We start from the raw sequence: 16,790 nt of genomic DNA, 5'->3' as shown, positions 1-16,790 counted from the left end.
GGAGTCAAGTTGAGTAAGAAGTTGGTGCGGCCAAGGTCAAAGAGGCTGTTGACTCTTTTCTCCTCTAGGGTTTTGATGACTTCCTGTCTTACGTTTAGATCTTTTGTCCACTTTGAGTTTATTTTTGTGTATGGTGTTAAGAAAGTGGCCCAGGTTCATTCTTCTGCATGTCGCTGTCCAGTTTTCCCAACACCATTTGCTGAAGAGACTGTCTTTATTCCATTGGATGTTCTTTCCTGCTTTGTCAAAGATTAGTTGGCCATACGTTTGCGGGTCCATTTCAGGGTTCTCTATTCTGTTCCATTGATCTGAGTGTCTATTTTTGTGCCAGTACCATATTTTCTTGATGATTACAGCTTTGCAATACATCTTCAAGTCTGGAATTGTGATGCCTCCAGGTTTGGTTTTCTTTTTCAGGATTGTTTTTGACTATTAGGCCTTTTCTGCTTCCATACAAATTGTTTGTTCTAGCTCTGTGAAGAATGCTGGTGTTATTTTGATGGGGATTGCACTGAATGTGTAGATTGCCTTGGGTAGTATTGACATTTTAACAATGTTTGTTCTTCCAATCCATGTCCATGGAATGTTTTTCCTGTGTGTGTGTGTGTGTGTGTGTGTGTGTGTGTGTGTGTGTGTGTCTGTCTTCTTCTATTTCTTTCATAAGCTTTCTATAGTTTTCTGTGTATAGATTTTTCACCTGTTTGGTTAGGTTTATTCCTAGGTATTTTATGGGTTTTGGTGCAGTTGTAAATGGGATTGATTCCTTGGTTTCTCTTTCTGCTGCTTCATTATTAGTGTCTAGAAGTGCAACCGATTTCTGTGCATTGATTTTTGTCACAGACTATGAGTCTGGAGTTCTCTCTTGTGCAGCAGAAGAGTGGACACAGAAGTGAATACAAGAGAGGCTAATGTCCAGGAGGAGACAAGAGCCCCAAACAGGGGTTTCGTCTCCATATTTATTGAGCTCACGAGATATTACCCGTGTAGTGAACGTGAAGAAAACAAGATCTTACACACGTGAACATAGAGCAAACACTCACATAGTAATCATTAACTTGTGTGAGTAAGAAGCAAAGGGTCTGGGGGCATGTGGAGTTTGTGATCAAGGTACATTGGCACCAGATGGAAAGTAATTTCCTTCAGGTGATATAACAAGTTTCCTTCATGATCCCATTACAGTATCTCACTAGCTAACCTCGGGCGTTTTCGCCCCGTGGTGGTGGCTTTCCTCCCTAAGCATTTTTCTAACCCATTACGTAAATAGAACCCGTTTCCCCAAGATTTTAAATCCTGCGACTTTGCTGAATTCATGGATCCGTTGTAGCAGGTTTTTGGTGCAGTCTTTTGGGTTTTCCACATAGAGTATCCTGTTGTCAGTGAAGAGTGAAAATTTGACTTCCTCCTTGCTGATTTGGATGCCTTTTATTTCTTTGTGTTGTCTGGTTGCTGAGGCTAGGACTTCCAACTCTATGTTGAATAACAGTGGTGAGACCTTAGGGAGAAAGCATTTCTGTCGCCTTCCTGACCTTAGGGGGAAAGCTGTCAGTTTTTCCCCCATGAGGGTAATATTAGCGGTGGGCCTTTCGTATATGGCTTTTATGATCTTGAGGTATGATCCTTCTATCCCTACTTTCTTGAGGGTTTTTTGTTTTTGGTTTTTTTTTTTTTTTTTTTTTTTTGGTCAAGAAAGGATGCTGTACTTTGTCAAATGCTTTCTCTGCATCTATTGAGAGGATCATGTGGTTCTTATTATTTCTTTTATTAATGTGATGTATCACATTGATTGATTCGTGGACATTGAACCAGCCCTGCATCCCAGGTATAAATCCCACTTGATCCTGGTGAATAATTCTTTGAATGCCTGTTGGATCCGGTTGGCTAGTATCTTGTTGAGAACTTTTGCATCCATGTCCATCATGGATATTGGACTGTAGTTCTCCTTTTTAGTGGGGTCTCTGTCTGGTTTTGGAAACAAGGTAATGCTGGTGTTGTAGAATGAGATTGGAAGTTTTCCTTCCATTTCTATTTGTTGGAACAGCTTCAAAAGAATAAGGGTTAACTCTTCTTTAAATGTTTGGTAGAATTCCCCTGGAAAGCCATCTGGCCCTGGACTCGATTTTTGGGAGATTTTTGATTACTAATTCAATTTCATTACTGGTTATGGGTCTGTTCAAACTTTCTATTTCTTTCTGTTTCAGCGTTGGTCACTTAGATATTACTAGGAATTTGTCCACTTCTTCTGGATTGCCAAATTTACTGGCATATAACTGCTCATGATATTCTCTTACTTTTGTTTGTATTTCTGCAGTGTTGGTTGTGATCTCTCCTCTTTCACTCGAGATTTTATTTATTTGGGTCCTTATTCTTTTTGATCGATCTGGCTACGGGTTTGTCAATTTGTTAATTCTTTCAAAAAACCAGCTCCTGGTTTCATCGATCCGTTCTACTGGGTTTTATTTGTTTTCGTTTTGTTTTTTTTTTTTCCTCGATATGATTGATTTCTGCTCTAATCTGTATTCTTTCCCATCTTCTGCTGGTTTGGGGCTTTGTTTGCTGTTCTTTTTCCAGCTCTTTAAGGTGGCAGATTAGATTGTGTAGCTGAGACCTTTCTTCCTTCTTTAGGAAGGCCTGGATTGCTGTATACTTACCTCTTATGACTGCCTTTGCTGCATCCCAGAGGTTTTGGGCTGTCGTGTTATAATTTTCATTGGCTTCCATGTACTTTTTAAAAATGTTTGCTTATTTTTGAGAGAGAGAGAGTGCGAGTGGGAGAGGGGCAGAGGCAGAGGGGGAGACAGAATCCCAAGCAGGGTCCAGGCTCTGAGCTATCAGCACCAAGCCCGACACAGGGCTCAAACTCACGGACCTGAGACGGTCACGTAACCGACTGAGCCACCCAGACACCCCGGCTTCCATGTACTTTTTAATCTCCTCTTTAATTTCTTGGTTAACCCATTCATTCTTCAGTAGGATGTTCATTAATCTCCGAGTATTTGTGGCCTTTCCAAATGTTTTCTTGTGGTTGATTTCAAGTTTCATATCATTGTGGTCTGAAAATACACACCATATGATCCCGATCTCTTTGTACTTGTTGAGGGCTGATTTGTGTCCCAGTATGTGATGTCTTCTGGAGAATGTTCCATGTGCACTGGAGAAGAACGTATATTCTGCTGCTTTAGGATGAAATGTTCTGAATATATCTGTTAAGTACATCTGGTCCCATGTGTCATTCAAAGATATTGTTTCCTTGTTGATTTTCTGCTTAGATGATCTGTCCATTGTTGTAAGTGGGGTGTTGAAGTCCCCTACTATTATGGCGTTATTATCAGTGAGTTTCATTGTGCTTGTGATTATTTGATTTATATATTTGGGTGCTCCCAAACTGGCGGTATAAATGTTTACAATTGTGAGATCTTCTTGGTGGATAGGCACCTTCACTATGATATAATTCCCTTCTTCATGTCTTGTTACAGTCTTTATTTTAAAATCTAGTTTGTCTGATATAAGTATGGCTACGCTGGGTTCCTTTGGCGACCATTAGCATGATAGATGGTTCTCGATCCCCTTACTTTCCATCTGAAGGTGGCTTTAGGTCTAAAATGGATCTCTTGTGGGGCACCTGGGTGGCTCAGTCAGTTGAGCGTCCGACTTTGGCTCAGATCATGATCTCGCGGTCTGTGAGTTCGAGCCCGGTGTCGGGCTCTGTGCTGACAGCTCAGAGCTTGAAGCCTGCTTCGGATTCTGTGTCTCCCTCGCTCTCTCTGCCCCTCCCCCGCTCATGCTCGCTCGCTCTCTCTCTCTCTCTCTCTCTCTCTCTCCCTCTCTCTCTGGCAAAAATAAATAAACATTAAAAAAATAAAATGGATCTCTTGTAAGCAGCCTATAGATGGATCTTGTTTTCTTATCCATTCTGATACCCTATTTCTTTTGATTGGAGCGTTTAGTTCATTGACATTTAGAGTGACTACTGAAAGATATGAATCTATTGCCATTGTGTTGCCTGTAGAGTTTGGAGTTTCTGGTGATGTTCTCTGATCCTTTCCAGTCTTTGTTACTTTTGGTCTATTTTGTTTTGCTTCATCTTTTCTCCCCTCAGAGAGTTCCCCTTAAAATTTCTTGCAGGGCTGGTTTAGTGGTCATGAACTCTTTTATTTTTTGTTTGTCTGGGAAATTCTATCTCCCTTCTATTTTGGATGACAGCCTTGCTGGATAAAGGATTCTTGGCTCCATATTTTTCTGATTCAGCACGTTGAATATGTCCTGCCACCCCTTTCTGGCCTGCCAAGTTTCTGTGGATAGGTCTGTTGAGAACCTGGTCTGTCTTCCCATAGAGGTTAAGTGTCATAGACTCTGGGTCTGGAGTTCTCTCTTGTCCAGAAAGAGAGCGGATGCAGGATTACAATGAGAGAGAGGCTAATGTCCGGGAGGAGACAAGAGCCCCGAATAAGGTCCTTGCTCCATTGTTGTCAGGATCAGAGGCTTACAAGCATGATGGATGTGCACAAAGGGACAATGCAATCGTGAACATTAACTCATGGGTGTGAGGGAAAGGGGATTTTGAAGATATGTGCTGTTAGGGGTTTGGGTCAATACAAAACAAAATCCTGGCACTGGCCAGAAGGTTGTTTACAGCAGACGTGAGGCACCACCTCTGTTTATCTAAACTGGCCTAGGGGATAAGAAAGACAGAGCATGCTACCTCAGGGTCAACAAGGCGTCTTTCTTTTGCTAATTAGCACAGCTCTGGGAAATTTTGCCCTTCTGTGATCTAAAGTCCTGTTTTCCTCTTTTTGTCCTTCCTTTCCTTCCCTCCTTCCCTCCCTCCTCCTCCTTCCTTCCTTCCTTCCTTCCTTCCTTCCTTCCTTCCTTCCTGTGAAAGCAGCTTTCTGCTATTGTACTAGATCAGGGGGCGCTTCCGCCCTGAATACCTAATCTTATTTACCTAATCCTGGATGTTTTCATTTTGAGATTTCCTATTCCTACACCTTTGTCCTATACTGGGGGCCTTTGCCCTGTTTACCTAATCTTGTTTACCTAATCTCGGAGGCGTTCATCCTGTGGCTATTTCTTTATGCCTTGTTAACCCACTGGTGTAAGCTCAGGGAATTCCTAAGCTTATTCCCCACAGTTAAGGACTTTTTTCCCCTTGCTGCTTTCATCACTCTTTCCTTGTCTGTAATATTATGTGAATTTGACTATGATACGCCTTGGTCATGGTCGGTTTTTGTTGAATCTAATGGGAGTTTCTGTGCTTCTTGGATTTTGATACATCTTTCCCCAGATTAGGAATGTTTTCTGCTATAATTTGCTCACAAAAACCTACTACCCCTTATTCTCTCTCTTCATCATCGGGGACTCCTATGATTTGGGTGTTACTCCTGTAAAAAAAATTTTTTTAACAATTTATTTATTATTGAGAGACACCGAGAGACAGAGCATGAGCGGGGGTGGGGGGCGGGTAGAGACAGAGGGACATACAGAATCCAAAGCACGCTCCAGGCTGTGAGCTGTCAGCACAGAGCCCAACGCGGGGCTCCAACTCATGAACCGTGGGATCATGACCTGAGCTGCCCACTGAGCAACCCAGGTGCCCCACGGTTATAGCATTTTTAATATCGTCCTTACTAGCTTTTACTTCTTTTACCCCTGCAGAAAAGGATTCTATGCTTTTTTTCAGCCCAGCTAGTATTCTTATTATCGTGGTTCTATATTCTAGTTCAGACATTTTGCTTATGTCTGTATTGATTAAGCCTCTGGCTGTCATTTCTTCCTCTTTCTTTTGGGGTGAATTCCTTCGTTTGTCATTTTGCAGGAAGAAAAAGAATTAATAAAATGGAAAAGTTAAAAATTAAAAACAACACAAAAAATCAAATAAAGGAATCTAGACCCTAGGTGTGTTTGGTCTGGTTGCTGAAAGAAGCTTGACAAAATAGAGATAAAAGGGAAAGAAAAAAAAAGTAAGAAAAAGTTTAAAAACTACAAAAAGGATATAAAATAGAATAAAATGAAATGAAGAAAGAGAAAAAATTACCAAAAAATAAAAAAGCATAGTAAAAAGAATTTCAAGAAAAATTTAAAGAAAAGTGAAAAGAAGCTTTTCTCTTGCTTTACCCAAGAAAAAGAAAAGGGAGAAAAAAAATAGCAATGTAAACAAAAGCAGGAAAAAACCCCCACAAATAGACGGACCAGTAAACAGAATGAAACCCGAATGAAGTTACCTCACGTTTCCCCTAGTTTCCTCACTCAAACTATGAAGCACTCTATAGTCCATACACTAAGCAGCGGGAGTGACTTCTGGTGGTCCTCCAGGGCTTGGTTGGTGCAGTTGGGCAGGGCTCGGTGTAACTGCTCCGTTCTCCACTAGGAGGCGCTGCTTAGCTTACTGCTGCGGATCCGTGTGGTGCGTGTGCGCATGTATGCACATGCACAGGAGAGGTGTAAATGGCTTCACCCAGCCTCCTAGTTTCTGGCACAGGAACTCTACGCTTTCACTGACCCTCAGTCAAGCACCCCTTCTCTGTCTCCAGCTTCCGTCCTCTGCCTGCTTCTATACTGCCCGTGTCCAAGCTGTCAGCCTGCCAGGCAGGACCTTCCTCCTGAGTTTTACCTCAGATGAGGCTGTGTTTCCAAACCCTTAACTCCTGAGGCTCCTGCAGCTTGGACCCACTCTGACTCTCTGGGGCAGGGTCTTGCTGAGCAATGGTCAGGTGCCACCTTGCCACAGACAACATTCGTGTGATTCCGCTGCAGCAGAGGTTCAGAGACTGTGGCCAGGTGCCTGCTTGCCCCAGAAAAAGTTCATGCAATCGCACAGCAGCAGAGGTTCAGAGAGTATGGCAATTCACAACACACAGCCCACACCAGGTTTTACTGAACTCTGGCATTTTTGTTCTAATACCAGCAAACGTGGCTGTTCTCCGGGGCTCACTGGGATCTTTGCCTGTGGGGAAGCCATATGGCCTCTACCACATGCCCTCCAAGCACGGGAACTACTTCTCCCCTTGTGGCCCACAGACTCCTTGGAGCCAACTGCCTGTTCCTGGGGATTCGCCCCTCCTCCCCACCAGAGCATGGCCAGGCACTGACCTCTGAAACCTCAGACTCTGCACGCCCCTGTTTATAGAGTCGTAATGGTATTAAAACCCTCTCCTTTCTCCTTTTCTTGTTCAGTCACTGGTGGGTGTTTCTACTCTTTCTCTCTAGCTACTTTTGGGTGGAGTGCTTTCCCTCTACATTCCCCCCATCCCCCGCCCCTTCTCTGTCCTCTCTCCACAAAAACAGCTCCCTACCCTCTGTGGCTTCTCTCTCCCCCAGTTCACCTCTCACACCATGTACCCGCCAAGTTCTGTGGCTCAAGTTGTGCAGATTATTGTGTTAATCCTCAGATCAATTACCTATGTGCCCAAAATGGTTTGGTGCTGACCTAGCTGCATTTCAGGGATGAGAGAAGCCGAGAACTTCCATGCTGTTCCGCCATCTGGGAACATGAGGTTTAGTTCACTTAAGTGTGTGTGTGTGTGTGTGTGTGTGTGTGTGTGTGTGTGTGTGTGATGCCAATGTCAACTCAGGAAGAGAAGGTTGGATACCAATATTTCTACAGGTTGACTTATATTTGTGGATATTTCTGAAGCTATTTCCTTTATGGCTAATGTGCACTGCTCTGTGGGCATTTTCCCTAAGATTCTCCTCAATTTAGATAAAATAAAAAGCAAAACTAATTTCTTTTGATTAAGTCTTCAAGATCCAAAATCCATTTAGTCAATTTGAACTCTTTCAATTACAAAAATGAAATATCATGAAGGGTATTCCGGTTAAGACATCTTATTGATCTCCAGAGGTTGTATAAGCAATTACCAAAAACTTGGTGGCTTCAAAGGAGAGAACGTTATTCTCTCACAGTCTGGAGATGAGAAGTCAAAATCAAGATGCTATTCAGGCCACATTCCCTCTGAAGCCAAGTCAGTGACAAGGGCCAGGCAAAGTGCTCCTATATTTCTTGGCCTCTATTTACCAAAGAGGAGAGACAGACTTTGGTGTCTTCTCTTCTTAAGCTGTAGCTCCTCTTCCCAAGTGTTATGACTTCCAGATATGATTTTTTTTTTTTGTTTTTTGGTCATTGCAAATTACATGGTGCACCAGCATTACTCATTTTCTACAAGGACCTGATCATCGTAACATGTGTGAAAGAATTCTCTTGTCCACTCAAAAATATATCGAATTTAATAAACCAAACAGAAGAACGCAGGGGAAGGGATGAGAGAGAGAGAGAGACAGAGAGATAGAGAGAGACACACAGAGAGAAGCAAACCTTAAGAGGCTCTTAACTACAGGGAACAAACTCAACTGATGGAGGGCAGGTGGGCGGGGGGGGGGGGCGGGGGGCTAGATGGGTGATGGAAATTATGGAGGGCGCTTGTGATGAGCACTGGCTGTTGTATGTAAGTGATGAATCACTAAATTCTAATCCTGAGACCAATCTCACCCTACATGTTAAGTAACTAGAATTTAAATAAAACCTTGAAGTCAAAAAGCAAACAAACAAGGGGAGCCTGGAGGGCTCAGTCAATTAAGCATCCAACTCTTTTGATTTCAGCTTAGGTCATGTTTTCACAGTTTATCAGTTTGAACCCCACGTTGGGCTCTGCACTAACAGCATGGAGCTTGCTTGGGATTCTCTCTCTTTCTTCTCTGCCCCTCCTCGGCTTGCGCACCTGGGCTCTCTTTTTCTCTCTCAATAAACAGTAGAAAAATAAAAACAAACAAACAATAGAGGGGGAAAAACACAATTTCGGTGGACCCTGCCGTTCTGACACCTGGTTGAGTGACAGATACTGACACATTAAAGCCACAGGTTAAACGAGGGTGCACTGCTCCCTGCATTTCCAAATTCCAACCTCCAACTGTGTATCAATGTCACAAATCCACAACAAACGTGTCCTGAAACAAGTGAACCTAAAACTACCTTGTAGTGTAATGTCCCAGTAGCACCAGTTAAAATTTGGCAAATAAACGATGGATATAGGATATGTACTCATATTGGGAAGGGAGCTAAAAAAAAAAAAAGATTTTACAAAGCATGAAACCAGCCACAGGATGTCTCTTGTTAGCATTTCTAGGCCACACCTTGATAGACAAATATGTTTATAAAAACCTTCATGATAGTTGTATATACGGACCATATGGAGAGAGTTCAGGAAGTTTAGAAGCACAGTCATGGACAGTAATAATCATCCCCAAATAATTTGCTGGTGCCACATGCATTCTGGCTGGTGGGAAACAAGTCCTCCTACATGACACCCGAGCTCAATTTGCAAAATGATCTTCCACATCCTAGGAAAAATAATATCCACCAGTGCTTGACTCACTTGATATTACTCTGAAAGCAAAGTGGACACTCAAAAAGGATTTCCACGGGGAAGTTGGAAACTCTCAAGTCAGTCTGTCCAGAAAGGGAGCAATGGAAATGAGGGAGGTGGAGAAAGTGCTGAAATGTGTGTCTATCCATTGAGGGAGGCAGGGGAAGGAGACAGGCTGGGCTGAGTGGTCTCTCTGCAGAAGAGGGACCACACCCTAAAACCCTTAGTCCCACCTCGAGCCTGTGGCGGATTGGATGACGTGTTCCTAGTCGTGTGGGTGGGGCCAGCAATAAAAGGGCTGGGGAGAGGGCCACAGCTATCATTCTGAGACAGGTCTCCTGAGACAAGCATCGCTCTGCAACGTGAGGCTCCACATGGGAGATCCTATGAAAGCTCTTGCTGGAGACATGAGGGCTGTTTTGTCCTACTGCCAAGAAGAGTTTCAGTTCAACGTCTTTCCCAAACGCAAATCTTGCTGGTCAAATATAGGTGGTGCTGAAGTCCGCAGGGGACCCACTCTACCTCAGAAGCCATCACCCTCATCGCAGACACTCTGCAACCTGCCTAACGGTTGGGCTCCCATGTCAATAGGTCTGCCCCCCGCAAAGAAACCTGTGAGTTGGAGGAGACCTTCTGTGGTTGGGGCTGGACTGCAGAACCTGGGGAACACGTGCTATGCGAATGCGGCGCTGCAGTGTCTGACGTACACACCACCCCTCGCCAGCTACATGCTGTCCCAGGAGCACTCCCGAAGCTGTGGGAGGGAGCCATTCTGCGTGCTGTGTGCTCTGCAGGCTCACGTGACCCGGGCCCTCTGCCACCCTGGAGATGTGATCCGGCCCCGCCAGAACTGCTGGCTGCCTTCCACACACACACAAGCAGGAAGATACCCATGAGTTTCTGATATTCACTCTGGATCCAATGCAGCAAGCGCGTTTGCGTGAGGACAAGACTTCAAGAGCCTCTCTGTCTGAGGACCTCACCCTCATCTGGCAAATCTTTGGAGGGCACTGGAGGTCTCAAATCCAGTGTCTCCACTGCCCTGGCGTATCCAGCACTTTGGACCCTTACCTGGATGGCAGGGCAGCTCACAGTGTGAGCCAAGCTTTGCTCCAGTTGGTGAAGCCTGAAAAGTTGGATGGTGAAAATGCCTATCATTGTAGTACTTGCCTAGACAAGGTACCTGCTTCCAAGACGTTAACTTTGTACACTTGCCCCAAGGACCTAACGCTGGTATTGAAATAATTCTCAGGTTCCACACGCAGCAAACTGGCTAAGGAAGTGCAATATCCTGAGCGCCTTGACCTGCGACAGTGCGTGTCTGAGCAGAAGGCAGGATTGATAATTTACCTGCTCTATGCCACGCCGGTGCATCCGGGGAGGAAATGTCACAGCGGACATCACTTCTGTTACATCAAAGCTGGGAATGGCCAGTGGTACAAAATGGATGACACCAGTGATGTGACTTCTGCCCTGAGCCAACATGCCTATGTCTTCTTTGACACCCAGACGAGTGAATTGGAAAGAGACCATGGGAGTGAACCAGGCAGTGGGGAGACCACATCACTCCAGGCTGACCATGCAGACATGGCTGTGACCCAAGGGGGGGGTGGGGTGGGGGGCTCACACAGACCCCAGCATCAAAGTTCCAGAGTTGGAGGACCACGTGGAAGAGATACCAGTGCAACCAATCACGTTAGACCAGTGGAGAGTCTTCCAAGAAAGCCACCATCCCAAGTCTGAATTCAACCTCAGGAAAACAGAATTTGTTCTTCCCGCCCATGCAGTCCTAACTCATGCAGTCCAAATACAGAGAGGAGATGGAAAAGGATCGTCCTGAACAAAACATCTACCAGCTCAACAACTTAGCCAGGGACATCCCACCTCAGAGGGCAACAAACATCGGCAAAGTCCCTTGTCTCACAGGCAGAGCCAGAGCTACCAAGAGGAAGAACAAGAAGGGACAGAGGTCTTGGGAAGCAGTCCAGGGATCTGAGTGCAGGCTTTAATGCACACACCTGCACACATACACACTCAGCCACAAACATTCACTCACGGCCCCTTGTAGGACATTATGGGTGATCTGGACATGTGGAGGGGCCATCTATCTGGCTGTGTTCATGACATATGGCATTCAACTTGACCTGGAGAATACTGAGCTATAAGGCTGGCTGTCTACGATGATGTTATTGGAGAGTTTTAGGTTTGTTACTGGATATTTGGAGGATTTCTCTCCTCCGTCAGCACCAAGGAGCACTGGGGGGCTATCGGAGCCTGAAAGGGCCAGAGGAGGTGGCCAGTCGGGCATGAAGGGTGGAATGAAGGCTGAGCACCTGGAGTCCCTGTGAAAATGCCTGACACTCACGGTCCTATCATCCCATCCCTTACTCTCTGTTTATTTCTAAAGTACATTTGCCCAAAGATATTCACGTGTGGATGCTAGGTAAAGATGTGTTTGGAAATATCCAAACATGCACCAACAGAAGAAGGAGTTTGGAACAAACTCAGTGCTTCCACACAGAGAAATGACAAACGACCAAGAAACTGGATGAACTACAGCTCCAACTGAAGGCAGACAGACTTTTCAGCAAGTTTTTGTGTCAAAGGGGAGGAACAGAAGTAAACAGCAATTGGTTAATTGTGCAAAGTTTTTACTTGCATAAATAATATATATTCTGTAAAGTCTACATATGTCAACGTGAACATTGGCTGATTGCTTGGAAATGGTAAACAGCAAATAAATGCTTATTTTTCAGGAGATAAGTGGGTGAAGCCTTATTGGCTCGTGTTGATTAAATTAGGCTCCCTTAACAATCACCCTCCCATGAGCCTGCAGAGAAGATGGTGGAAAGGAACCTTCTCCCACCTGTAATCGCTCAGCCACCAAGCAGCTGTATCTTGTCCCGCAGAGTTTGCTACCACCCCCCATCTGACAATCTCCTACACATGGGAGGAGGCACGGGGATTTCCGGTCGGTTCCATTACAATCTCCGTCCTCAGTTGTACACCTCAGAAAAACAGTCCCAAATGGACACCGAGGCAGCGATGTGGTATTTAAGGTCAGGGTATGGATGGATGTTCTAAGTCATGATTATATTTCTTGGGAGAGAGAATGACTAAATACGTTGTTGAATGGGAAATTAGTGCATGATCCTTAAATTCCTCCTATGTGAGTGGGGCCACATAGGAGCAATCTGGTCATTTGACAAGGGCATTGAAAGGTAAACACTTGCTTTTTTCAGTCCGTGTTAAACCTAGAGATGTCACATTTACTAGAAACTAATGTCAGCAGTTGAACTTTGTACAGGAAATCATATTTAATTCTAGATTCTCAAATATCATAGCTGACAAAGGTAAAAAGATACCCTTTTTTCTTTTTTATAATATATTTTAAAATTTTAAGTCCAAGTTAGTTAATAATTAGTGTAGTCTTGGTTTCGGGAGTAGAATTTAGTGATTCACTGGTTACATGTAACACCTAGTGCTAATCCCCACAAATGCCCTCCAGAAAGCTCATCATCCACTTACCCCATCCCCACACCCATTTCCCCTCTAGCAACCCTCAGTTTGTTCTCTATAGTTAAGAGTCTCCAGGGGCGCCTGGGTGGCTCAATCAGTTAAGCGTCTGACTTTGACTCAGGTCATGATCTTGGGGTTCATGAGTTCGAGCCCCGCATAGGGCTCTGTGCTGGCAGCTCAGAGCCTGGAGCCTGCTCAGATTCTGTGTCTCCCCTCCTCTGTTCACGCTCTCTCTCAAAAATAAACATTAAAAATTAAAAAGAAAACACAAAAAGAGTCTCCGATGGCTCACCTCCCTCTCTGATTTTATCTTACTTTCCTTTCCCCTATGTTCTTCTGTTTTGTTTTTTATTTCTCATATGAGTGATGCCACTTCACTCTTTAAAAGAGTTCAACTGGGCTAATTAGATGTTAGAGCCTGAATGACTTTAACCAATGAAATCCATTTTTACTTTTGATTTGATTCTTAATTAGGCAGAATCTTAGGTAAAATGCAAATAGTAGTGTATGTGCACCAGAGCCATAAAGGGAAAAGCCTCAGAAAAATAACCACTCTAGGTCAACCTGTGATTTTGGTATCCAACCTTCTCTTCCTGGATTGACATCTGCATCACTCACACACACACACACACACACACACACACACACACACACACACACACTTTGAGGTGGATCTCATGATGGCATCCATAAGCATCCTTTGAGCTCCCAGGACGACTATGGCCAGCTCCTCCTGGCTGACCTTCTGCCATGTGTTCCACCCACACCCGAGGAAGTCCACACACCTGGCTTTGCAATTCACAGGGGAGGTCACAAGACAGAGTGTTGCACGGTGCTCTCTGACCAGAAGGGGGCGTCACTGGCCAGCACAGGCATTACATAGACTTCCAGGAGGACCTGACATTGGGCAGTTGCTCAGCCTGGCAGGTCTGAGTCTCCATGCCTTGCACTGGGGCAAGAGAAGCCTGGGCATTCTCTGGGGCATTAAGGGTACCATGAACATTTACAGAAGGTCCGGTGGGCCCAGGATTCCCTCCTTGTGACTCTTAATTTTGGCCATGCTGGACCCTGGACTTTGAGCTAACATAGAGAACACTGAGCTGCTCAGGCAGCTGGTGATAGGTTTTCCCACTGTTACAGAAACTTTTCTTCCAAAACATAAATCCAATTCAGTCATGATTGTAAATAATCAAAATGTTGACAATTAGCAAACTGAGGTTGCATATGGGAAAACCAGTAGCTGCCCTCACTTGAGAGGATGATGGGACAATTTCGGCAATAGGAACGCTGTTACTTGGCCTTGCCAAATCCAGCCAAACTAAACTTCTGGATTTCTCAGGGAAATCTTAATTCACAGATTCCACCCTTCAATTTATAAGGGTATTAACGAGGCTACAGAAAAAGCAGTATGTCTGTATTTTTACATGTTCCTGTGAGCGCACACGCATCCCTAAAAACTATGCCTGAAAATAGCGAACATTTCATTGTTCGTGAGATTAAAATAAAATGATGTGTTTCCTAAAAAGTGCATCTTTGACATAGCTTTCAATCGGCAATTGAAACAAAATATTCAGAAGGAGAGAGCAAAAAACGGGTAAAAGAGTTAAACTACATTCTATTTTCAAAATTAATATAATCTGTCAAAGAATCCAGGATACAAACATAATGACAACCGTGAACTAAAAATATACTTAGAAAACTAAACAATTATGGGATGTGGTCCACATTTACCTCAAACGCATTTGAATTTATATATCACTAACAAAGTATGGAAGACGATGGAACAACATAAGTAAGAGGAAGACACTCCATAAGTAGACAATAGATACATGAGGAAGACAGGAGATAGATGATAGACACATAGACAGATGACAGATAGAGATGACAGAGAAATAGGTGGCGAAATGGTCCTTTTGAGGCAATTTCCCAGCCTGACAACCCACCTGGAAGATCCTGGGCTGGTCTGACCTTTGGGGACTGTGGGGAAATAGGTTCCACTTACACAAACGCGTTAGAAAAAGGCTTAGAGCGGAAAGCTGCCACCACGGGGCGAAAACGCCCAAGGTCAGCTGGAGAGATAGTGTAATGGAATCACAAAAAACTTGTTATGTCACCTGCAGGAAATTACTTTCCATCTGGCGCCAATGTACCTTGATCACAAACACCACTCGCGCCCCGGACCCTTTGCTTCTTACACATACAAGTTAACGATTACTGTCTGATTGTTTTCTCCACGTTCACGTGCGTGAGATCTTGTTTTCTTCACGTTCACCAAGTGGGTGATAGCTTGTGAGCTCAATAAATACGGCGATGAAACGAAAGCCCTGTTAGGGGCTCTTGTCTCCTCCCGACATTAGCCTCTGTCATATTCGATCCTGCATCCCCACTCTTGCCGGACAAGAGAGAACTCCAGACTCATAGTCTGCGACAGGAGACCAGGAGAACCCGGGGTGTCGTTCCAGTATGAAGGCCGGCAGTCTCAAGACCCAGGAGGAACGGACATGTCAGTACCAAAGCATTCAGACAGAAGCAGGTGTCTAGTCCTGGGAGATGGGTCAGCTTTCTGCTCCAGAAAGGCCTCGAATTGACTGGCTGAGGTCACTACACTGAGGAGGGCAATCTGTTACCCCAGTCTAATTATGTCAGAGATTCAAATAAGGTCGAAAACTTTCCATTAAAACCCAGCAATTTTATAGGAAAAGAGGAAAGCCTAATGGAAACTGTAATCCTTGAAAAACCATGCCCAAACTTGCTGTGTGCCAATGGATATTTTAAGAACAGCGAAAACACGTGCTTTTTCCCTGGCCCCCACTGACCCCCCTCTCCCCAGTATCAGCTCTGCTCTACTCTACTTGGGGAGAGGCCCTGGGAGTGAATGGTGCCACACTGGCCAGGTGGGAGGGGAGAGCCTGCCTGGGGGTGAGGTGCAGCCAGTTGAGGCATTAGGGGATTGGGAATGGGTGTGATGATGGGTGGGACAGGGAAAAGGATGGTGGGTGGAAGGGTGTGGCAGTGGCCTCGTGCCTGGGAGACTGAGTGAGGCCGGGCTGAGGCGGGAGGAAGCTGTGGGCGGGGCTGGAAGGCACCAGGCTGGGACTGGGCCGTGGCTTTAGGGACCTGGACGGAGGCCACGGGAGCAGCCTCCTGGGGAAGATAGGTGAGGCAGATTCAAAAGTCCATACGACGTCCAATACACACCAATCTTCAAGTAGGGAAACTACCCAGAGTGCGGACGGCATTGCAAATGGAGGCCCTCCACCTAGGCTAGTGGGGGCAGTTAATTGTTGGACAGCTCTGGAAGAAAGATGTTCCCATGGATTACAGTCAGGAATGCCCAGATGATAGGATTCCACCTTTCCACTGTGGGCTGGCTCTTAAAGATCACAGAGACATCTGCCTGACACCATCCATGGCTGATGGCAGGCCATAGGACATGGTGGAAATCACACCAATATTAAACAATAGGAGAAAAGGCTAAAAGGGAAAGTCCTAGTTGATGGCCAGGGATGGAAGAGTGGATCCAAAACTAGGAGACTAGAAGACACAGAGCCCCATGGGCCAACATGGGCACTGGCCAGAACAATGACTGGGTCATAAGACAAAGTGCCAAAGAACCTAGTCCCAAGGGGGCACCTAGCATAGGATACCATTCCTCTGAATGTCCTAGCATAGTCAACATCTGAGAGACAGAAGGGGGAACATGGAGGGCAGGGTGTGTAGTGAAGGACACTGGAAATACGCCATGGACACATGGTTTCAAAATGAGAAGCCTGGACATGGAGGGTGCTGATGAGCTGACAACAGTGTGAATGTACATGATGCCAGGGGACCCCCACACTTCTGTGTAGGTAAACAAGGAAAACTAGGTTATGAGTGAACCAGGCATACACAGACATGTCTATTTTTCCTAGAGTA

At 45.0% G+C, this 16,790-nt stretch overlaps 1 pseudogene; it reads left to right on the top strand.

Annotated features, from left to right (window-relative positions):
• Window positions 1-5,207: 5,207 nt before the first annotated feature.
• Window positions 5,208-13,988, top strand: LOC128313775 (ubiquitin carboxyl-terminal hydrolase 17-like protein 6; annotated as a pseudogene).
• The last annotated feature ends 2,802 nt before the right edge of the window (window positions 13,989-16,790 follow it).

Source organism: Acinonyx jubatus, unplaced genomic scaffold (assembly GCF_027475565.1).
Source record: "Acinonyx jubatus isolate Ajub_Pintada_27869175 unplaced genomic scaffold, VMU_Ajub_asm_v1.0 scaffold_34, whole genome shotgun sequence".
Taxonomy (NCBI): domain Eukaryota; kingdom Metazoa; phylum Chordata; class Mammalia; order Carnivora; family Felidae; genus Acinonyx; species Acinonyx jubatus.
The sequence above is the reverse complement of the archived record's forward strand: the minus strand, read 5'-3'. Positions and strand labels throughout refer to the sequence as shown.